Source organism: Monodelphis domestica, chromosome 3, assembly GCF_027887165.1.
Source record: "Monodelphis domestica isolate mMonDom1 chromosome 3, mMonDom1.pri, whole genome shotgun sequence".
Classification (NCBI taxonomy): Eukaryota; Metazoa; Chordata; class Mammalia; order Didelphimorphia; family Didelphidae; genus Monodelphis; species Monodelphis domestica.
The window spans coordinates 264,995,729-265,021,165 of NC_077229.1; the positions used below are offsets into that span (position 1 = coordinate 264,995,729).

The 25,437-nt window shown below is 34.3% G+C and overlaps 1 protein-coding gene across 1 annotated transcript in view; it reads left to right on the forward strand.

The window, feature by feature from the left end:
• Positions 1–4,706: 4,706 nt before the first annotated feature.
• The window catches only part of AKAIN1 (A-kinase anchor inhibitor 1), a 98,530-nt gene continuing 77,799 nt past the window's right edge, over positions 4,707–25,437 (forward strand). The window contains exon 1 of the mRNA XM_056823742.1: positions 4,707–4,796. The gene's annotated coding sequence lies outside the window, so the exon portion shown is untranslated. The remainder of the gene's footprint in view (positions 4,797–25,437) is intronic.

A 25,437-nucleotide genomic window follows, 5' to 3' on the forward strand; every position in this document is an offset into this window, starting at 1 on the left:
GTTAGAATCTAAGGTAGGATTCAAATCCAGATCTTCCTGACTCTTGGTCCTGCAATCTTTCTAGTTCACATTATTAGATGGAAGGTAATGTGAAAAGGAAGTGAACATTAACAAATAAGGGTATCAAGGATACTTTATGGAAGTGATAGTAACCCATCTTAGTCATGAAAGAAAATAAAAATTTTGTGAGACAGAGATGAAGAAGGAATGGATTCCATCTTTGGTAGATAATATAGTAAGGCAGAAAGGTAGATGATAAAATATAGAGATCCAGAAATAAGTCATAGTCTAATTGTATATATATATATATATATATATATATATATATATATATATATATATATTTAAAAACTATTCCACCTGAATCAGACCATTCTTTAGAAGATGTGATTTAGCTATTTCCTGATCAATAACAATGGAGATACTTGGAATAACAGAATCAGGTCTTGGAAACTCTACATTCTCCACCCTACTCAGTTTAACAAGATTTTGAAGGTCTGCCTCAAACTCAAGATTTAATTAACTGAGGAGATGGCCTTCAACAGACATGTGCAAAAAAGGGACAGATTTCTGGGCTGTACTAAGTCAAGCTAAGTCCTCATTGGTACAGATTAGATGCAGAAAAATAATGTAAAAATGTCCATATAAGACACGACACTTCCTTGCCCTTCCTCTTGCCCTGGAGAGAAGACTCTGGCTGGCAGTGTGCTAAGCGTTCCGACATCTTGGAGTGTTGGGTGGTAAGTTTTTCCTTGGAGCAGATTTCAGGTTCAGGCATCTTATCTGAGCCCCTTTGGAGGTCAGGCTGATTCCTTCCTCCTTCATACTCCAAACCCTTACTCCCTTATCTCCTGATCTCCCTGTCCGATACTAATCAGACTGGGGGAGAGGGAGAGAAAAAAAAAAACCCTACTCCTTCTTCTTCTTCCTTCTTCTTAATCTTCTCCACTATCAATTAAATCACCATAAAATTTGGCAGCTGATTTTATTATTTGGGATTTCCCTTGGCGACCACTTAAATTTAGATTTTTTTAGTCTCAACCATAATTTCACCCTTTACTATATATATATATATATATATATATATATATATATATATTGTTATTGATCAGGAAATACCTAAATCACACACACACACACACACACACACACACACACACACACACACACACACACACACACACACACATATATATATATATATATATAAAGTAAGAATATATTGGTGGAGGTAATGTTAAATAAGAATAGAAATGGAGTAAAAATACTAGGGATCATAACTTCAGTGCCTCCCTTATATTAATTATTTATTTTACTTGTAGTTTTCTTTGTAAATATTTGGTTGCATGTTGCCTTTCCCATTAGATTTGTAAATTTGAAAGCTCTTTTGACTACTATAACACACTGGGATTCATATTAAAAATTCCCTAGCTTGTTTTCTGTATGATTATATTTCTCCCAACTTGTCTTAGTGAAGTTGACATTTTGGACTTCCATATGTTAGGCTTTACATTTATTTCCATTAAATTTCATCTCATTACATTTTTCCCAGCATTAACCTGTCAAGAATTTTCTGAATTTTGATTATCAACCAATATGTTACCTATGCCTCTCAAGGTTAGATTTGCATGATTAATAAACTTTATAAGTATGTCATCTCAGGGGCATCTGGGTAACTCAGTGGATTGAAAGGCAGGCTTGAAGATGGGAGGTCCTCATCTCAGACACATCCTAACTGCATAACCCTGGACAAGTCACTTAACCCCCAATGCCTAGCCTGTACCACTCTTCTGCCTTGGAACCAATACACAATATTGATTATAAGATGGAAAGTAAGGGTTTAAAAAATAAGTATATCATCTCTGCCTTTATCTAAATTGTAAGAAAAATGTGAAATAATTCAGAATCTATAGAAGATTATTGGCATGATCCTCATGACTTCCAAGTTGATGTCAAATAATTAATGGTAATTCTTTAGGTCTAGTTATTCAAAGATTTTGGAATTCATCTAACTGTATTATGTCCTATGGCCAAATCTTTTTTTGGAATGGTAATACTATATGACAGTGAGTTATAGAACAATGGAAATAAGTATTCTTATATTTTTCATGATACCAAGCTGGTCATTTCTATAAAAGTCCATCTTTTTTTGTTGTTTTTAGCACTATTATTTTCCTAGTGATTCTGTGTCACAATAAATCATAGGATACTACAATCTCTAAAGTATCAGATGACCCAAAGGGCAATAAAAGACAAATGGATATAAGTAAGCTGCAGTATATTATCACTGAAGTCTCTTACTAGAAAAGGAATTGGACCATTCATGTAATAAGACAGAGAGATAATATAGCTTGAGTGTTGTACTGGTATTTATGAAATATTAAACCAGATAAAAGCCTTTATGCTTTCTATTTTAAAAACAAATTTACAGAATTAATGGAGAAATACCCCTAAGCTATCAATTAGTTATGATCTGTGGCAAAAGAGAGTAATCATTCCAATGAGCTACAAGGTCACAGAAAAATTAAATCAATAGGAAAATGTAGTGAGCTAGGTTAAATTGGGTCAGTTCAAAAATTCAAAACCAAGCTTTAAAACAAAACAGGGCACTGTGTATTATACAATAAATTAAAAACTACCCAGTGCAATATCAAAATATAAAATAATAAAATAAAATACTGTTCTACTTCCCCTTCAGAATCAGCATAATAGATAGTCATCCAGATCAAGTTTCTACACTGGAAAAAGTTCTTGTATTACAGGATGATAAAATACCAAAATGACTTACCCAGGAAAGTATCATTTTCATTTCTATATATTTTCAAGAACTGAATAGACTAGTGATTTGATTTTTGATTGAATGAATTGAAGTGATTGAATAGAATAAGTGATTTGCTTTGGATAATACTTTTTTCCTGAAAAAACTATCCTAGCCTAGGTCATTTCACTAGGAACATTATAGACTCAGTCTATCATGCTATAATGTCCATGAAACAGAATTATAGAGTTATAGAATTTTCAAATGGAACCTTAGAAATTTTCTATTCTAAGCATTTCTGTTAGCATATAAAGACCGAGAATCTAAGAATAGAAGCAGCTTTGCTGGTATGTGTGTGTAGGGGGAGTTTGCACACTTGTATTTCCCCACTTTGGTGAAATCACAGCTCCTTTGGTAATAATGTCATAGCAATATATAATGATAATTGTCTACACAGAGATGTTATTGGCCCCCATCAAACAGAAATTTTCTTGGGATTTTTTTCCAGTAGTGGTTGTATTGGATAATTGGTTGTATTGGATGTTGATCCAATAAAAGCATATATTTGTGAGTGAGGTGGCCAAGAGTAGATCAATTTGTAGCCTAGAACAGAATTTATCTCTTTGTAAAATTAACTGGTCCATGTACATATGGAATACACTAAATTTTTGGCATAAATATCTTCACAACATATTTGATACCTGCCACATACAGATTTCTTTAGAGAAAGTTGTTGACAGGAACTGTCAATACATAAATTTCAGTTATTATTATTAGAGGAGTCTTGAAAATAGGGCATAAAATAGGTATACATTTATAGGAAACTGAGGGTGGACAATAATGTGAAATGTAGAGCACAAACTTTATCTTGTGAACTGACATGGAATCCTTTAGCCTGAGACCAGGGCCAAAAATTTTTTTTTTATTTCCCAAGGTCTCTTTGGCTCCTGATACTGATTCCTCCTGGTCTGAGCATCACCTTCTGGCTTCTCAGCTCAGTCTCTGAATGTCTTTAAGGCTTATTTCAGTTTTCATGCCACCACTCTGACTATTTTGGCAGTCACTGGCCTGCCTGGATGCTTGGTTTGAGAGGCTTTGGTCTGTGCAATGGACAAGTTCAAGCTCAAATCTACTGCTGGTCCTGTCTCTGGTCCCCAGAGTAAATCTAATGGACCAATGTCATCTTCCATGGGTTTTTAAATTGAATAGGCTTATTTCTAGAGTTTCCAAGAATTATGTGTATCTTAATATACATGACAGACCCAGAAAGAGAGCCTCTAGCTGTACTCCAAATGAGAATATTCTATGATGTTTGGTCACAGGGTATATAGACCAGAATACCTCCAATTTATATGAGCTAATGTGATTATTCAAATGCCCACAATGTGGTATGATAGACTTGCTCATGTGGATCAGAGACTTCAAAGAAAGTTAGGGATTCAATAACAGAATAGGAAGGTGGGGGGAATGTTTTAGATAAAGCAAAGACCCAGAGAGGAGCAAAGCAGGCACTTGGGAGACTCTACCTAAATGTTCCCTTCATGACTGCACACATTTAAAAATAGAGTTCAGGAATATCGGGTAGGCAATGTTCTTGTGGATGCGATATTGAAACCAATAAAAAATCCAGAGAGAAATAAGGGAATTAATCATCTGTCTGAACTACATAACAGGAATTCTGACAAAGGATGTGATACCAGACCCACATTTTCAAACGGATGTTTTTGTTGTCTCTTTTGCATTCTTTCTCTCTTACTTGCTCACTCGTGTTCCTGAGATCATTTTTCAGAGATCCTTGAGTAGGAAGTCAAGAAAGAGATTTTTTTTTTGGTGTCACATTAAAAATGCGAATCCACTATAGTAGGAACATGATAACTGGAGAAGCCTGTGTGCCTAAAATAGCATTCCTTTTTAAGCATTTGTGTGTGTGTGTGTGGTTGTTGTTGTAGATGTTCCTGTGGGATTGTTCTCCTGCTTCCTGAAATGCATTTGAGACAGTATACATTAATGCAGCTGGTGCCTGGAATAACATCAACAAGTAAGGAATGTGAAAAATCATCTGTCAGATGCATATCTGAACATGAGCGTCATATAAATATGGGAATATAGATGAGTTGAGGCCCATTTCCCCAGACCATTCATGCTTCATTAAATCACCTCTTGACCAGGACACTTTACTTACCTATTTACCATACCCATATTGTCATTTTCCCCACATCCAACCACCTCTCTCATCCAGAAGTAGCAACCCTCTGGATTCTTTCCCAACCCCCTGCAAGTTAATCTGCTCAGTTATTGGATAATGGGTCAGAAAATAAAATTCAGGATGCACTAGAAGAGAAACGAAACTATGAAGAAAACAACACAAAGGAAAACTTAGTGGAAAAGGTAACATAAAATATGAGGTTAGATGAGAAACAAAAAATGAACATTGTGAAACATTGATTTAAGTGAGTCGATAAAGAGGAGGCACAAAGGAGGGAGAAATAGACAAAAACAAAGAGAAATTAAGAATTTAAGTAAAAATGTAAACATTTTGGAATAGTGGAAGTAATTAGGAATGGGATAAGGAGTGAGGAGAATATGATAGCCTATAAATAGTTCAAGTGAAAGTAATTTCAGGACAAAATATTGACACAAAGGCAAGGGGTAAAAATCAACAAAAAATAACAATGGAAGAAAACACAAGCCTAACAATCACAACCTTAAATATAAATGGATTAAATGATCCTAAACAATAAGAACAGTGAATAGATAAGAAAAATCAACAATCTGTTTTACAAAAAATCAAATCTAAAATATATATATATAAAAGAATAAAAAACTGAAAATCATACTATTAGAAAAAATAAAACTATAATATTGACATATAAATAGAAAATTTATATTATGCTTCAATGAGTCATAGATAATAAGCCTATTTTAGAACTAAATATATATTTACCAATGACATAGTATCTTAATTTGGAAAAGTTCTTTGAAATGAAAAAAGATAGATAATAATACTAGATAATTGAACAATGACAATGCTAATTATAATACAGGAATTATGGAGACCCTAATGTTTATCTCTCAGAACTGAATAAAGCTAACATACTTAAACAAAAAGGAAATTACAAAAATAAACAAGTTATGAAAAACTGATTATGGCAAGTATTACCTTTAGAGAAAGAATCCATATAATTATAAATAAAAAGAAGAGATATTAAACATATCATTTACAGAATATGATAGAAATCAACAATTATTACAGAGGACACAACCAAAAGATGCAAATCTAAATGGTACCTTATTGACATCCTTTATAATGAGTAGGCCAAAGAACAAATCATTTTATAATATAACAAAGAACAAATAATTATTATGAAAAGGGAATTATGACAATGAGAAAATTAACCTAAATTTCTGGTATGTAGCTAACACTGTTAATAGAAGAAACATTAAGATTGAAAACATAAGAAAAAAGAAAAGATTAGTAAACTAGAGTTTGCAATTTAAAAAACCTTAGGAAATAAAAATAATCGAACACAACATAAGCACACAAGAAGAATTCTTTAAAATTAGAAGAGAATTAGATGAAAACTACAAAATTAGTATAAAAAATTATCCACAAAACTGAAATGATTCTTGGAAAAACAGTAAAAAATAATGAACCTTTAGCTAACTAGATCAAAAAGAAGAGGAAGGAAAATTAACAATTATTAAAAATTAACAACGTAAAGTGAAGCCAACATAAAGAAGAAAAAAAGAATCTTTAGTACCCATGTTGCACACATATGAGAGAAAAACAGAATTTTTTAAAAATGTAGTATGATACAATAGAAAGAATTCTGGATTTGATATCATAAGACATAGATTTGACTTTTAGCTGTGCTATATAATACCTATACTACCTTTAGAAGCTTATCTAACATTTCTGGTCTCAGTAGGAGAATTGAACTAAATGGCCACTAATGAGCTTTCTGGCTCCAAATCTATGATCCTACAATTACTTATAGAAAACATAATACCCCCACATTGACAACATATTGTTTAGAGCTATTAAACTAATTAATGTAAAATGAAATTTAACAAATCATGTAATAACCACTGAAGGGATGAGAACTTGGTTTACATTAATTTAATGATATCAAGTGTTAAAAAACTAATCAATACCTAAACTAAAAAAAATTTGTAAAAACTGAGAAAGAAAATTACCAATTCTTTTCCCTCTTCAAATATAGTATTATTATCTAAGCCAAAGAGAGGTAAAAGAGAGAAAGATAACTATAAATCAGTTATATAACATTAAGGAATATTGTTGCAAAAAATCTTAAATAAAATTCAAGCAAAAATACTAAATACACATACAACCATAATATTCTGAAAGTCATAATTCAGATTTATGTTATTAAAGCTTATTAAACTATTAAAGCTTAAATCTACACTAAGACTTTTTGAACACACTATATAAACTAAAGTTGGGTTTATACTAAGTATAGAAAGATTATTAAACATCAGTAGATCAATTAACATAATTTATTATATTAAAAATAAAAATGTTCCCAAACTACATGATTATTGAAACATATAACTAAAAAGGCTTTACAAATTCACCTTTATGCTAAAATCTTATAAATAATAAAATGACCATTTTAATATGACAAAACCTATGTTTTATCATAAACCATAAACTAGTATCATTTGAAATGGTGAAACACTAAAATGATTTTATAATAAATATTTGGGTAAGGCAGGTGTGTTCCCTTCTTCCTATAGAAATAGTTCTAAAAATGGTAGTGGTCACATATGATAGGAGAAAGAAATGAAAGACATAATGAGAATCAAAGATGAGACAAAATGATACCTATTTTCAGATGACATGGAGGTTTACTTAAAAATAACCTGAGAATTAACAAAAATAATTGAGACAACTTTGATAAAGTAATCATTTATGAAATAAATCTACAAAAATTATCTTAAATTGTATTTAGCAATAATATAATCTAATAGGAAATCATATAAAAATGAAATCTCATTCAATAGAACTAAAAAACCTTGGAGTCAATTTATTAAGTCATACTGAAGACATATATCATTTTTAGGTCTCTAGAGTTATAGGTAAAAGTGCCTTCAGTTTCTTGTAATGTCCTGAAGATAATACATACTGGTTATAAGTTAGTCTTTGTTTTTCTTTACACAGAAAATTAAAATCACACAAAATACAGGGACACATTTATTCAAAACAAATTTCCTTCCCTTTTTAATTAAATCCAATATTTCCCCAAAGGTACTAAAATGTTCTCTAAATATATACCATTCTTAGTTTGAGACTCCCTTGACAAGTAGAAGGACACTTCTTCATCTTTTGACAGTACACTAACCTAGATTGTCTAACCAAGCCTTCACTATCCTATTCTTCTGAAGATGATTTTACATAGCCAAGTGTAAGACTTTACATTTATCCTTTTTGAATTATATTTTCTTTTATTCAATTTAATGCTTTTTCTGTCAAGATTCTTTTGGATCTTAATTATATCATCCAGCATGTTACACAATCCTCCAAGCTTTGTTTCTCCTGCCAATTTGATGAGAGTGCCATTTGTTTTTATCCAAGTCATTGCTAAAAATGTTAAACAGTATAAGGTCAAGTATTGCTTCCTGGCCATAGCCAATGGAGATTAGCTATACTCATAGTGAATTATTAACAAATATTCTTTGAATACAATTATACAACTAGTTCTGAATTCATCTAATTGTATTATCACTTAGTCTACATCTTTACATATTCTACAGAAGAAAAGCATACAATCCATCATCAGAACTTTGCTAAAATTTAAGTAAGCTATATCCACAACTACTGGTTTAGTAATCCCATTTTAACAAAGAGCATGAATTAGATGTTCTTGATGTTCTTGATGAAGCTATACTGGTTCTTTGTATTTGCTGCTTCCTTTTCTAGATATTTTTCAATTGTCATTTTAATGAAAAGTTCTAGACTTTGCCTAGGAATGAAAATATAGATCACTGATCTATAGTTTGCAGACTATTCTTTTCCCTTTTTTTTAAATTAAAGACATTTATCTTTCCCTAATCATATGATATCTTTTTAATTTTCCTTGATATTTCAAATATCACTGACTGTTCCTTAGTGATCAGTCTGAAAGGACATAATTTATCTGTGCCAGTTTACTTAAATTTATCATGGACTACTCTTTTTTTTAATTTAGCAGGTATATTAAATTCTTGTTCGTCATTTTTTGTCTGTTGTTTCCAATTTCAAGGTCATTTTCTTTGGAAGAGAAAATGGAAGGAAAAAACAAATTGAGATGCTTACTCTACTCTCTGCTATTATCATTTTCCCATAATGCCTAGGCAGTGGCCCTTTCCTTCTTGGATCTTTTCTTTCCCCCAATACAGTTTAAAATTCCCATTTTTGTTGTCATTTCTTACCAGTGTCAGCTCGTTCTGTGTTTCTGACAAATTTATCATAGGACCATGCCATTCTCCTAGCTCTTTTGGTAGCTGGCATTACTTCCATCTCAAATATTTGTTATTTGGAGAGTTCTTTAGCCATCCATATAAATATCTTTTTTTTTATTTCATTAATTTTTTTTTACATTTTAAACTTTGAGCTGTCCACCTGCCTCCCTTCCTCCCTTTCCTACACTTGAGAAGGCAGTATTTGACAAAGATATATGTGTGTGTATGCATATATCTGTAAAACCATGCCACTCATACTTCTATTTATCTGTTTTTCTCTGGAAATGGACATTCCTAGTTATTTTTTCAAATAGTATTGCTTCTGCTGATACAATATTCTCTTGGTTCTGCTTATTTTATTCTTCATTATTTTGTTCATGTCTTTCCATGTTTCTCTAAAATCAACCTCTTCATCATTTCCTGTAATGCAGTATTATTCCATCACAATCACATACCACAACTTGTTTATTCAATCCCCAATTTATGGAAATCCCCTCAATATCCAATTCTTTGTGACCACAAAGAGAGTTGCTATAGTTTAGGACATATATGTTATTTCTCTTTTTGCCTGATTAACTTCAGAAATAGACCTAATAGCAGTATTATTGAATCAAAGAGTATACAGTTTTATAACTCTTTGAGCATAATTCCAGGTTGTTCTCCAAAATGGTTGGATTTGTTCAGTTTCATCCATAGTGTGTATTAGTGTCCCAATTTTTTTATATTCCTTCCAACATTCTGCATTTCTCCTATCATTTTTGCAAGTTTAGTAGATATAATAGGCTATCTTATTTTAATAATATAAAATGATAAGTTAATTTGTATCTCTCTCTAATCAATAATGATTTAAAGCATTTGGCTATATGATATTTCTTTATCCAAAAATGCCTGTTCATATCATTTGACTATATATTAATTGGGAAATGAGTCACATATTTGGAAAATAAATTTGACAAAATTCTCTATATATTTGTGATGAGATCTTTATCCAAGACTGTTTATAAACCACCCCCACCCCCACACACAACTTTCTATTTTCCTTCTAGCCTTGTGTATAATTGAAAATGTTACCCTGCAAAAGAATTACATTTCCCAGGAACCCAATGACTTCCTGTCATTACATACTTCCTGTAGACAGGATAAATTGAGTGGGTGGTTCTATTTTTAGCTCTTTGGTTTGCAGTAAGCATGTTGGCTGTGGTAAGCTAAGGGGGGAATTTTATTTTATTTTTTTAATTTTTAAAATTTAAAATTTTATTTGGTCAATTTCAAACATTATGCCTTGGTTACAAATCATATTCTATTCCTCCCTCCCCTGCCCCTGCCCTTCCGATAGCCCACATGCAATTCCACTGGGTATTACATGTGTACTTGATGAGAACATATTTCCATGTTGATGTTTGCACTAGGATGTTCATTGAGGTCTATATCCCCAATCATATCCCCCTTGACCCATGTAATCAAGCAGTTGTTTTTCTTTGGTTTTTCTGCTCCCACTGTTCTTTCTCTCGATGTGGATAGCATTCTTTCTCATAAGTCCCTCAGAATTGTCCTGGATCATTGCATTGCTGCTAGTAGAGAAGTCCATTCCATTCAATTGTGTCACAGTGTATCTGTTTCTGTGTACAATGTTCTTCTGGTTCTGCTACTTTCGCTTTGCATCACTTCCTGGAGGTTGTTCCAGTTCCCGTGGAATTCCTCCACTTTATTATTCCTTTGAGCACAATAGTATCCATCACCAACATATACCACAATTTGTTCAGCCATTCCCCAATTGAAGGGCATCCTCTCATTTTCCAATTTTTTGCCACCACAAAATACGCAGCTATGAACATTCTTGTACATACATTTTGCCTGGATTTAATCTACTTCATCAACTCTAGGAGGCAATGGCCATTTCTTATTAGAATTCCCAACACTTATAATAAAGGATCTAATTTATTTTTCTTAGTAGAATCAGCTGTAGAATAGAAATTTCCCTATCATTTCTTCTACATTTTGAAGTATGAAATCACTGAGGAAAGTCAAGACATTATTAGTTTCTCTGTTTTTGGCAGAGACTTTCAGCAGACATTTGGGCAAATCAAATACCTATCACTACTCTGTCTCACTTTTTTTAGCCATATTAGTAATTTGAGAATCACCAGACATTTTTATCTGTTTTAATAAATCTTGGGAGTTTCTCTGTTATTTCTCGAATATAAACTCAAGGAAGACAACAAAACTCTCTATTGTTATTGTTATATGTGGCATATGGATGCCTTAGCATATTAGCAAGGAATCACTCTAATATTCTCTTTTTTTCCTAATAATCTTTTCTGAATGACCAACCTCTCTCTTGATAACTTCTGATAATGTATGTATATCAATCTGTGGATAATAACAAGCTTCTCTTCCCTTCGAGTACCCATCTCCTTCCTCTTCAGGGAAAGTTTCAAATCTGTTTTTAGACTCAAGTTGTACAACTTGTCCTCTTGCTCCTCCCCCCCCCACCCAACACAGCTTTTCTTCTGTGTAACATACTTTGCTCTTCAGCATCTTGTTTTCATGGGGCAAATTTTCCTTTGATTATCCCCCCAACATTTTTCCATTAAAATCCTATTTTTGCTCCCTTTAGAAATACTCTATTCTCCCTAACTATATGAAATATGGGAAGAGATACCCCAAATTCCTACAGTTTTTTCTCCATGTGGGAATCAGCCTACACTTTTGACAAATATAATAGACATTTGGCAGCATTAAACATCGATACAAATCACTGAATAATTTCCACTTCCCTTTACATATTCTGTGGGGAGATGTGTTCAAAGGAAACTCAAAGGTCTCATCTTTTAACTTTTCCAGATTGGTCCAACAACCTGTTCTTACCACATCAAGGAGATCCTTCTCAGTGGGAAACTCCTTTCTATAAAGCAAGGAAAAACAACTCAAATTCAGATAAGGATTTAAAATTTGAAAAGCACTTTCCTCACAACTTGGAGAATATATAGTTGGATGATGTGTGACACATTTTGATAAACTTTTTGGTATTTTGGATGGCAAGGCCATTTTTGTCATATTTTAGAGATGTCTATGCTTACTTTTCAACCTGCCAGTTAAAATTAATATAAACTCTCCAGCTTAATACTTCACATAGAGAGACAATTTGCTACTCTCAGAAGTCATCAGTAGCTTTAGATAACAATCTTTTCAAATTAAATGAACCTAAGAAGCAAGAGTTGCAATACTAATAACCTTTCAAGAATTTCTAATTCAAAGGTATGGAGCACCACAAGTTTAATTTTATGGCTTCAAGGAACACTCCAGATAATATTTGACTTAATTTATATTTCTATTTCAATGAAATGATGCTGAGTTAAGTAAGTGTAAAATACCTTAAATAAGTCCACAAAGAATAATAAATGAATCTCAACAAAGATAAAGAATATTTTAAAGAAAGGTTATATCTTCAAAAGATAATATAATTATTCAAGCCTTTCCAGGAAGTAGAAATCCCTCTCCTGTTCCTCATACATCTCCCCTTCCATGTACCTCTTTTTTCTCTTCTCTTTTTGAAGGGAAATAATTGAGGCAATAGTGAATTTGTGAACTAATTACTCACAACATTGCATGGACTTCCACTTCTTGTTACTTTTAGTAATTTCATGTTGGTAGAGAAAGTCTATTCAGTTCTAAGAACAAGAATATAGGAAGGTAATAAACTTTCTAAGTCAGGAAATGGGGTTGGTGAAAAGAGTTCAGGGCATCCATGAACATGGATGGAAAACAATACATCTTTATTTTTAGTAACCACTAACTGAAATTAAATATTTCCCTCAATTTTGAATTAAAAAAAAAAACTTGCTCTAAGAAAAGGCCCATTGATGTTTCCAGACTGCCAAATGACTGCTTGGGACACAGATAAAGATGAACAAACTTTGCCTAAGAAAAGAACTTCTAGGTTCATTCAAGTAGAAAATGTATATTTACCACAGACAAGAGAGTGTCACTAGGTAGGTCTACTCTAGTGTGGACTAGGTACATATGGTAACTCAGTCATTTCATCTGAAACATTCTCAATTTTCCAATCAAGCAAGTTTGCTTTTTTTGGATGATGATTGTCATTCCATTTCATGTCACTCTATCCTTGCATAGGTAGACCTCCTTCTAGTCTTCCCTTTCCTTGGTATAATTCTTAATTTCCTCAAAGCAGAGTTCTAGGTACTAACTCTTACAAGTAGCCTTTCTTGATCATTTCCTGACTTTAGTGTTCTCTCGTTCTTGAAATTAATTTATATATGCTTTGCATTTACTTCTCCCCCTCCCAATATTTCTTCCAAAAGGAGCTGAGCTCATTGGTAACAGGGAGGTGAAGGATCCCTTGTTGAGAAAGAGGTGCCTTATTAGTTTAACATAGAGAACTACTGATTGATCCTTGTGGTTGGGGTGGGGGGCAATGTTGAAGATTTATGCCTGACTAGTAAGAAAGATGGATTGGGGTCGGAAAATTACCAACTTTGGAGCCTCTAAGTGTGACAGTCCTCTCTTTTGGACTTTCTGCCTTGGGTCTATATTCTGTTCCTTTTTCTACTTTGGACCTCTAGGAAGAGGGGGTTGGAGGGGATTTCTCCCTCTTCCTCATCTGGCAGCAATGGAGGTTTTCAGTTGAAGTGTATGGCAGCAAGAGACATTTGCTTGTATAGCTGAGCCTGAGATTGAACTCTGAGTTCCTTTCTATCTTTTTCTGCCTTTTTTATGAGCATAAGCCAATGACTAGTGATCCTGAGAAATGACAAGTTAAGCTGATTGATATGACAAGGTTCAGCAGGCCCTGGCATTGAGGATGATTGATTTATTCATAGTCAATTTATACAGTTGGGCTATATGCTTACACTTGGCTTTAGAAGGAAGAGAAGATACAGATGGAGAGAAAGGGAACTAGAGAGAGAGAGGGAAAACCATACCTAGAGACTCACACTCCTGCCTCTGATAGGGAAGACTGTAGGTTTGCATTGGCTACTACTGAGACTGAGAATTGGCATATTTATAGAGATTCCTAATTCCTAATAATTTTAAATTATTTATAATGAGTAACTCATAATGAACGATTTAAGAATTCCCAATTTCTTAAGAGTAGTTTTCAAAGTGCCACACCAGGACTAATGAATTGTCTCTCTAGACCATATCTAAGAATGATAGTAGGATGTATTTTACAGGAAGGTCTCATCACTTTCCATACTATCAATTTCATAAGATTAGGTAAGGTCATTCAGAGTGATGTGTAGGGACATCCTTTATCTGCTAAAAGACATTTGTGCAAGTGAAATCTGGCTAAGATTAGAATGAAGTAATAAAGGAGAAGAACAAAAGGGTTGGTTAAGGCTAAAGTTGAGACATTGTAGTAGAGGGCAAATGGGACCAAACTTGGAGTCAGAGGACCTGGGTTCAAGAACTGGAAGATCCATCATTTCTTCGCTATGAAATCTTGGAGCAAGACACAACTTCTCTGGACCTCATTTTCTTCCTCTGTAAATTGTAGAGCTAGACTAAATATCTCAGAGATTCCTTCTAATTCTAAATCATGTCTATAGTTCTATAAGGAAGTAGTGAAAGCCTATATGAATTGAGTGATTTTAAATAGTTGGGGTAGAATTAGTCAATGAGGAAGATTTTATCTGCTTTGCCTGCTAGTCCCATTCTCATCTCCTAAGATGTGGGGCCTAGTGTAACTGTTCCCATTTGCTAGGGATGGCTGTGATGGTTAGGGCTTTAATTTAGATATCCTTAGCTTTCCTTTAAAATGTACATGTCCTTTCACCCTTTTGTCCTGAGAATAGCAGCTTCCCTTCTCCCCACCCCCAGCCCCAGTCCACAATCCCTGTTCCAAGCCTGTCTCCAAAAGCCTTCACCCATGGCTGTAACTTCTGTAGAGAAAGAACTCAGCATTCTCCCCACCACTCTAGTGATACTACCCACCCTAGACCACTATTTGTAGCTGTGCTTCCTCAGCCTTCTTTTAGGATTTGCATAGGTGCCAAAGCCTTCTCTCCTTTCCTGCCCTCCCAGAAATTCTTTTTGTGTGTGTGAATTTCCCTAAAAATCTTTCTTGGTAAAGATCAATGTATTCCTAAAGTACTGTAAAAGCTTTAAAACAATATCATATTAATTATTATTATTATTAAGCTCTTCATTTCTTTCTGTACATTCTATAAATCTCCCTCAGAAAATATAGCTTAAGTTCAGGAAAAAAAATTCTCATCATACTTGCATAGTAGGGACATAATACATGTGTGTAGATTGATTGATCTACTGGGACACTTTTATAGATTCAAGTGCCTACTTTTCTGTTCCTGAAGACCTGAGTTCCAATCTGGTCTCAGATGCTTAGTTAGCAGTTGTGTAATCCTGGACAAATCACTTAAGCTATGCCTGTCTCAGTTTCTTAAACTGTTAAATGAGGATCATGATAATATCTACTAAATAGTGTTGTTTTGTGGATCAAATAAGCTTCAAATAATATATGTAAAATGCTTTGCTCAGTGGCTGGCACACTACATGGTAGGTTTGTTTCCTTTCCTTTTCACCTTCTTCTCCCTTTTTGACTGACCATATATTAATTAGGAGGTGATCCTTATAGAATGATACAATTAGAGTTACAGAGACCCTTAGTATTAATGAGTTTGACTCCTTCATTTGGAGATGAAAAAAAGAGTTAAGGTGACTTGCCTAGGGTTGTATAACTAGTATTTGAGGTGGGATTTTAAGCCATGACTTCCTGATAAGTCCAGCACCCAAAAATTCACTATACTCCTTAAACATGTAACTATCTCTAGAATTCAATAGTAAAAGTAGTGCTTAACTATAGATGAAGAGATCTGAGTTCAAGTTATTTTTTTAGTTCTTTCCAAGTCTTATTAAAATTAGCTTGCTCATCATTTCTTATGGTGCAGTAATATTCCAACTCAATCATATACCACAATTTTTAGCTTTTCTCCAATTGATGGACATCCCCCCAATTTCTAGTTTGGAATCTATGGGATCTTTTCCTTTTCCCCTGATTTCCTTGGGTAACAAATCTGCAATGGTATATCTGTGTCTAAGGGTATACATAGTTTTATAACTGTATTGGTGTAATTTCAAACTGTTTTCCAAAATGGTGGGATGAGTTTACAGCTCCACCAACAGTGTCTCCATTTTCCTAAAAGCCCTCCAACACTTATAATTTTGCCCTTTTGTAATTTTAACAACTTTGATGGATAGGAGATGATACCTCAGAACAGATTTAGTTCTCATTTCTCTGATCACTAGTGATTTAGAGCATTTTTCATATACCTATACATGGGTTAGATTTCTTTTTTGGGTAATTGTCTATCCAGTGTTTTGCCCATTTTTCAATTGGGGGATGGATCTTATTTTCATAAAATTGAAAAAAAAATTCCCCTTATATCTGTAAATCTGATAGATAATGTTTGTTTTTTTTTTGCTTATGATATCTCCTTTTATGTCTATCCATTTTGATTTTATCTTAGTGAATGGTGTAAGATATTGTTCTATACCTAGTTTCTGCCTAACCTCTTTCTAGTTGTTTCAACAATTTTTACCAAATAGTGACTTCTTATTTCCAAAACATGGATTGATATTTTTGCTAAAATAAAAGATTACTATAATCTTTTACTGCTGTTTATTTTTTGTCTGTCCTGTTTCTGAGTTCAAGTTCTAACACCATCTGTAATTAACTATATGATCTTGGTTAACTGACATCTCCCTAACCTTGAGTTTCTTTATCTATAAAATAGGAGTAATAAACTTTCCACTACCTCATTCACAGGATTGTGGCAATGATGACATTTTGTGAAAGCTGATGTACCATATAAAAGTAAACTGTTAATACTGTCTTTATTCCTTCCATCCTTTTTAATGTTCAGGGATTGTTGGCTTCATTAACTTGACAGATATGGAAGTGACATTCCTTGGTTAATAATTCCCATTTTATTCCATGGAACAATTGTTAAAGCTAGGATTCTAGTGGTCAATAATCCAGTCTTTTGGCACAGTGGCCATTCTAATACTAGCTTGCCCATTTTGGCTAACAGTTTCACCACTTTACTCTTAGTTCATTTAATCTCTTGGATGATGCTTTTGACTTTTATGATTTATTTATTTGTATTTTTCAATCAAATCAACTGCACTATTTTAGAATCCCTATTGAATGCCACTAATACTTTTGTGGAGGGCGAATTTCCCTACAAATCTTTCTTGGTAATGGTCAAAGTATTTCCAAAGTGATTTGAAAATGTTAAGGCTCTATATAATATTAATTATTATTATTATTAAATTCCTTTTTATGTCTGACTGAAACTTTTTTACCCAGATGAAGTAGTTAGTTGCTCTGATCCTTTAACTGACTTTGATGTGTTTAAATAACTTCTTTTAGAAATATGGGAGTTTTGGGGGCAGCGAGGTAGCTCAGTGGATTGAGAGCCAGGCCTAGAGATGGGAGGTCCTAGGTTAAAATCTGGCCTCAGACATTTCCCAGCTGTGTGATCCTGGGCAAGTCACTTGACCCCCATTGCCTAGCCCTTACCACTCTTCTGCCTTGGAGTCAAGTATTGACTCCAAGACAGAAGGTAAGGGTTAAAAAAAAAGAAATATTGGAGTTTTCAGTGTCATTTGGATAGATGACACATTTACTGCCCTTCATATTTATTTCCTTCCCTCTTCTCTGAAATAGTCCCAAAGCAGGATACTGTTTGCTAAGTAGTTTGCAGAAACAAAAGGTAACCCAGTTTCTTAAGTTTCTGGGTAAAATTAATAGTCAGAATATCTAGGAAAGAAATTGCATTTTATTAGAAATTAGTCAAATTAATCCTTTTAAAGGAGAAAAGCCATTAACAATCATCAACGTTATTATTATTGTGCAAACATAATTTGGTTTTCAACATCCTAACAATTTTTCTTTTCATCATAATAGCAACTCCCATTTATATAGTGCTTTGTAATTATAAATGCATTAACTAATAATATTCTTAGAGCAACTCTATTATCTTGATAGCATTTGTATCGATCTCATTTGAATTTAAATGGAGTTTGAAAGGTTAAAACATTTGCCTGAGGTTATGGGACATAGTGTCATAGGAATCTGGAAGGGATCTTCAAAATTATCTAATCTAACCCACTCATTTTAGAGAAAACTTTGAGATCCAGAGAGTTTGTTTCTTGTCCAGGGTCACATGGCAATACAAATGTTGATTTTCTGAATGAATTTCTATCATAGAGGACTGGACGGATAGAAAAACTGAACAATTCAGGTGGTATAGAGACAAACATATAGTAAATATAAACCCAGACACACAACCAAGAGGGCATTTAAGTGGTGCAGAGGGTAGAGTACTGGGCCTGGAGTCAGGTTGACTCATATTCCTGAGGATAAACAGGACCTCAGACACTTGTTGTGTGACCCTGGGAAAATCCTTTAATTCTGTTTGCCTCAGTTACTTCTCTCATTAAAATGAAGGAAATCACTCTGGTTATCTATGCCAAGAAAACCCCATATGGGGAGAGCCAGACACATCTAATAAATGGCTCAACAGCAACAACATGGTGTAAATCTTGAAATCTCTCAGACTTGTGAATGTTAAAAATTTCCCCATTGGGGAATTCTTAATTGGAACAAATTCCCTACTGAGAAACATTCCCCATTTTGATGTGAGAACTCGCCAGGATCAGAAATGGGAGGACCTCTACTCCAACCGTACTTAAGACTGCTTTAGGGAAAAAAAAAACTCCTTGCTATGGGAGGACCCCTACTCTACCCATACTTAAGACTGCTTTAGGAGAGAAAACTCCTTGCTAAACAATGAAAGTACTTGGGCCCATGCTTATAATAAGGCCAGGAGTTCTTTGAGCCAGGCCTGTTTTTAGAATTGATACAATAGGATGCTAGGTACCTACAAGGGTCGGGCAAGTTTTCTCTTGATGAGATTAGTTGACTCAGCTGTGTTTTCTCTCATTCAGACTTACTGAGGAGATTGGCCGACACAGCAGCATTTTTTCTGATTCAGACTTACTGAGGAGATTGGTTGACTTAGCAGGAATTTAGATAGGCAGTCCTTTGGAAAGCTTCTACAGTGATTGGTAGATGTAGGGACTTAGGGGAGGTGACATGGGAGAAAAATCCCTATATAAGAAAAAGCAGAATCTCTTGAGGATATATCCTTTTGGAGAATTCCTTTTGGAGGATCTTTGATGAGGATCGCTTGGGAAGAATCTCTTGAGAGAGGCTCTGGAGAAAGGCCCTTTGGAACAGTCTCTGGCTGGAAGGCTCTCTGTTGAAGTCAGCTGAGATGGAGCTGGCCTGGTGTCACTAGAATCCTTGTTTAGGCAGACCTTGTGGTGAGTGTTAAAAGACTGACTGACTGATTCTCTCTCTCTTAAGACTCAGGTCTAGGCCATATTGGCTTGAGGCCCTTCATAATTATTCCTTTCTTACTCTTTCTCTAATTCCTCATTATATTATTAATTAAAAATCTCTATAAAACCCAATTGACTTGGGTATTTGAATAATTGGGAATATTTCCCTGGCGACCACCTTATATTTGATTGAAAAACCAAGACACTGTAGTGAAACATATTTTCTGCGGTCAAATTTACTCACCCTCTCTTATATCTGTCACAATTTATATCTTCCACCATTTTAACTCACTACAGTTTAAGACCTCAACCATTTTAAATCTCACAGTTTATGGCGACCTCACGAAGTTGGTGAGAAACCCTCAAAAGACTTCTGTGAAATCTCTTTCCTTTATCTCTTTGCTTTATTACTTGCCTATCAGTCAGTTTTGTTTTCTTTTTTAACTTGACTTCAAAATTACAGCTGCAAGAACGGGTGAGTAAAAACCCTTTTTGATTCTCCTTAAATTAAGCTGTTTTAGATCTTAGCAACAGGGCCCTAAAGTCCTGGCTAGTCTGAACTCGGGTCTTCTGATTTCAAATTATACTTTCCACATTATTACAGCTAACTCAGATACAAAAACTAAGTACCCAGGAAAGAATAAAACACAGAACAATCATACCCAGGAATTATCTTTTTACTGAAATTTTGTCTTAATTGCCACAGTGCATTTACAAATTGACGTTTATCAAGCAAACATAATGTGCCAAGCATTGACTATTTTATGCACTGAGGAATACAAATATCCCTCATAAAGGGAAGATAGTCTTTCTCATCAAGGAGCTTAAATTCTATTAAATTCCATATAGGGCTTTTAATAAGATTTTGGCTTAGAAAGTTATAGGAATAATGAGTGGAACCATACCGAGTAAACAGATAGACACTTTCTAGTAATAATAATAATTATACTGATAATGATAATAGCTAGCATTGACATAGAGCTTTAAAATTTACATAGCACTTTTCAAATATTAGATTCCCATGATTCTGGGAGGTAGGTGCTATTATTGACTCCATTTTCAGAAGAGGAAACTGAGGCACCAAGAAGTGAAGTGACTCACCAAGGGTAATACAACTTGTAAGTGTCTGAGGGGGTAGCTCTATCATAGATGGTTTCAGCAGGGGAAGAGGAACAAGAATTTGACTGAGGTATAAGGTAAAGCATAACTGAGATTGCCTAAATAGAATGGGTTGTTACATCAAGCACTCATCAATCAACATGGGATCCCATCACTTCTAGGGTAGAAATTCCAGACATGAAATGGTTAAATCTTCCAGGGCACAGTGTCTGGTTTGGTCAGCAAAGATGCTACTGAGAACATAGCTAGGCAGTCAAGTGAAGCATGGCTGGAATCAGCCTAGATATAATGAGCTATATGAAGCACTCTCAGATCAATATGGTATCTATACATCTTTTGCCTACATTCTTCATGCCAAAAAGAGATGGAGACAGGAAGTCCTAACCACCACCACTTACAACTATGACAGCTGCTGTCAAAAGCAGCATTCAGAGAAAGACGGCAAGGACATTGTTTTAGCTAAAGCTGGTCTCCCCAGAAACACCTGGCACTTAGTGGATGTTTATTGATTTTGAATCAGCAAAGAATTGTGGAGAAAGCAACTGCTGGCCAGAGAAAAGAGAGTCAGCTAAATGTGAAGCTCTCTGTAGTGTCTCACGTGAATTGTCTAGGGACTGATGAGCTCTCCAACAAACTCCATTTTGACCAAGCTAATTTAGTCCTCATGTATGTCTCGCTGGTAATATATATTATTGTAGTAAGTGAAAAACCTGTATAGACTTTCATTTCTCATCTTTTGCTTAATTCTGATCCACTTGACAGTGATAAGATAAAGAATAGTCATCTGGTCTAAAATAAATCTAACTGATTATATTGACAAATATCAAACTGCATGAATACTTGAATTTCTGGATAAAATTACCTTATATTACTAATGAGGTCAGGTGGTACAGTAGACATACAGTTCTGGAGTCAGAAAGATCTGAGTTCAAAGCTGACCTCAGACAATTATAGCTGTGTGATTCTAGTTGCCTCAGTTTCCTTATCTGAAAATGAGCCAGAACAAGGATTGGAAAATCACTCTAATATATTTGCCAAGAAAACCCCAAATGGAGTTATGAAGTGATATATGCCTTAAAAAATCATTGAACTACAACAAAATGTTAAAAAAATAAACTTCACTATCTTCAGCATAGCTTTTAAGGCTTTCATTGTTTTATATCCATCTCTTTCTTGTTCTATTATGTTCTCATTTATTCCTACTGGTCCCCTCTGCCTCATTTTCACCCTCCCAGCCTCTCACCATTTTTCATGACAGCCTCTTTGTCTGTAGTTCTTTTTTTATTATTCTGCACTAATATCCATCCTTCACCCTCTTCAAAGTATAGCCCAAAGCTAGCTTTGCCCAGAAAATCATTCATGATTGACTTACCTTTGCCATTCTTTTGGTATGTGGTCCTCCATTTGGATTTTTATTAATGTTTATTTATTGATATACCTTTTGGAAAAAATGTTCTTTAGCTGTATCATATTGCATCAGAATTCTGGGTTCTCATTCAGATGCTTATAATCTTTAAGGCAAAGATTGTGTTTTTCTGTGTTTGTGTGTGTGTGTGTGTGTGTGTGTGTGTGTGTGTGTGCTGTGTGTGTATATACACATACACGACCTCAACACCTATCTCAGAAGTTAACTACCATTGTCCGGGATTGAATAGTTTTCTTTCATGTACTTTTCAAATTATCTTACTCTATGCATTATTTCTGAAGTTTTATATTTTACCTTTCCTGGTAGATAAACCTAGACTATGAACTTTTTGAATCTATAATGTGTGGCAGATAGGGACAAAAAAGGACATAGGAAGAGAATGCTAGGATCAAGCATCCAGTTTTGGTTATGGCATGTGAATATGGGAAAGTACATTTGGTCAAGACCTCAGAAAATCTTATTCTTTGAAGTAGTGGTAAAAAAAGGAAAGCCTTAGTCTTGAGCCAATTTCTTCTTTTGACAAATTCCAAGAAAGAGCTGATACTCCCAGAAGCTCACAAAATCAGTAAGATCCAAGGCTCAGGACCGAACTCACTATTTTTCAGCAATCCTGATATAAAAGATCCATCCTTACTTTATCTTTGAAGTTATCAATGTGTTAAAGTATGAACATCCAGACTTGGCCTCATGCAAATGGTCATTTTTGTTTGGTACATTCATGCTACCCATGACAAGCCACAACAAGGTACGACAAGCTACCCAGAAGTAGTTGAAAATAACCTATTATCTTGTGATAAAGTACAAACCTGAAAATGTTTGGTTAAGTTACATTTAATAGTTTTATGAATTGAGTAAATGGAAATTTTTCATTTTTAGACTGTGGGACTCCACTAGAAAATGGAGTTTGGCTGAAATTCTCCAGGAGTTATAGAATTAATAGGCCCAAAGAAAAGAACACCAAAGTTTGTAATCTTACATGCCTTGAACTTGTTACTGTAATATAGTTCCTATCAGATTTGATTCATATGAAAATGGATTTTTCAAATGTTCAGTCTGGCGTTTTTAGCTATTTCTTCTGTACTGAATTATGAACTCAGAATTGGAAGGAACCTCAGAGCTCATCTAATCCAAATTTGTACTTAGTGGATATTCCTACAACCCCAGTGACAAATAGTCATACTAATCTCTGACTGAAGTTCTCCATTGTGGGTGAAATTATTACTTTCTGAGCCAACCGATTTTACTTTAGGGTGTACTCTAATTATTAGGCAGTGCTCCCTTACACCAAGTTGAAATTTGTATCTCTGCAACTTCTGCCCCTTATTGCTAGTTCTAACTAATAGGGTCAACCTTCAGCTTCCAATCTTTCTCTTGCATGTCATCCCTTCAAATTGTTGAAGATCATTACCTTGTTGCCCTTTAAATCTTATTTTCTACATATTGAACACCTCTAATTCCTTATACAGTGGACAGCGCACCAGGCCTGATGTCAGGAAGACCTGAGTTCAAATGTGATCTCAGACATTTAATAGCTGGGTGACTGAACCAATCACCTAACTTGTTTTCCTCAGTTTTGTCATCTGTCAAATGGGTTATTGAAGGAAATGACTAATCACTCCAATCTTTGTCAAGAAAACCCCCAAATAGTACCTCAAAGAGTCAGCACGATTAAACAAGTTCTTTCTACTAATCCTCATGTTAGAATTCTTTATCCTCTTACATCCTATTTGCCTTCCCCTGGCCCTCTTCCAGTTCGTCAATATAATTGCTACATTTTAGTGTTCAGAATTAAAAACAGTACTTCAGATATAGTCAGAGAACAGAGTACAGTGGAAGTATCACTTTGCAATTCTAGATGCTCTATTAATATAATCTGAGATACATTCTTAGCTTTACTGATGCTATATTTACTCTATTGATACATATGATAAACTTACAGTCCCCTAAACTTTCAGACTCTTTCATATGAATTGTTGTTTGGCCATATTATCATTATATTTAATTTTTTTAAACCACAGTTTGGGCCTTTACTAGCTTTTGGGTCAGAAGACATAGATTCAGATTTTACCTCTTGTTCTTATTACCTTGAGCAAATCATTTATCTACTCAGAGATCCAAAATCTTCAGCATAGCATTTAAGGCTTTCATTGTTTAATATCCATCTCTTTCTTGTTCTATCTTGTTCTCTACCTTTTTTTATTTCTACCCATTCCCTCTGCCTCATTTTCACCCTCCTGCCTCTCATCATTTCTTCACATGGCTCCTAAGGCTGTGCTAAATGTTCTCTGAAGTTTATTCTACTATGTTTATGGTCTTAATAGATTCAGTCCATTGTTTCCACTTCTCAAGCTTTGTAGAATACTTATTCTGAGATAAATATCTTAGCTATCTTGGCTTCTTGTTATCTGAAAATTTGATAAGCATTCCATTTTCCCTATCATACATGTCATTTATAAAAATATTAAATAGTATAGGACCAAAGACAAAACCCTAGGGGGAATTTCACCAGTCTCACTAATCCATAGTTTAAAATATTCACTCTTTTCATTATTTCAAAACATAAACTGGGATATTTGTCTGTCTTCAGAATTGTGGTGCCATTTGCCATGGCTATTTTTTTCTCATCTACAATATTACTTCAATTTCATTTCTACATTATTCATTCAATTAAAAATACATCATAATCCCAGTAGTGAAAAGTTAAATTAAAAATATATATAAAAACTTAGAAGACAGAAAATCAAAATATTGATTAGCATATTAGAAAATCGTTTCTTGCCATGAAAACTAGCACAACACAAAATGATATGAAAATGAAAATCATTTACTCTGAATTGCACAAATGAATCTTACACCCAGAGAAATAAGGGAACAATTATATTGCCCTGAACCTGGAGGATTAGAATGAATTGCATCTGATAGAATTCCTATTTACTATTTAGTCTTGACCTAGGACATCTCTGTAACAGTCCTATGTAATCACTGAGCACTCAGGGGAGTTGGAGAAAACTCAGCCACAGACATCTAGGTCCCCAGTTCAGCATCAATGCCTTCTTTCATCATCACTGGACTCAAAAAGGGGATATAAGGGGATGATCCTTCCAGAAATGTAAGGGGGAAAAATACCTCAGCCAGTAGTAACCATTAAAAGTCCAGTCACTTCTTCCAGTCCCAAGACATCAAACACTAATTCAGGGTCACACTCACTATACAGATTATCTTTTGGGGTAGGTTGCCATGACTTTTTAAAGTTCACTGATAATCATTCAGTAATCTCCCTCTT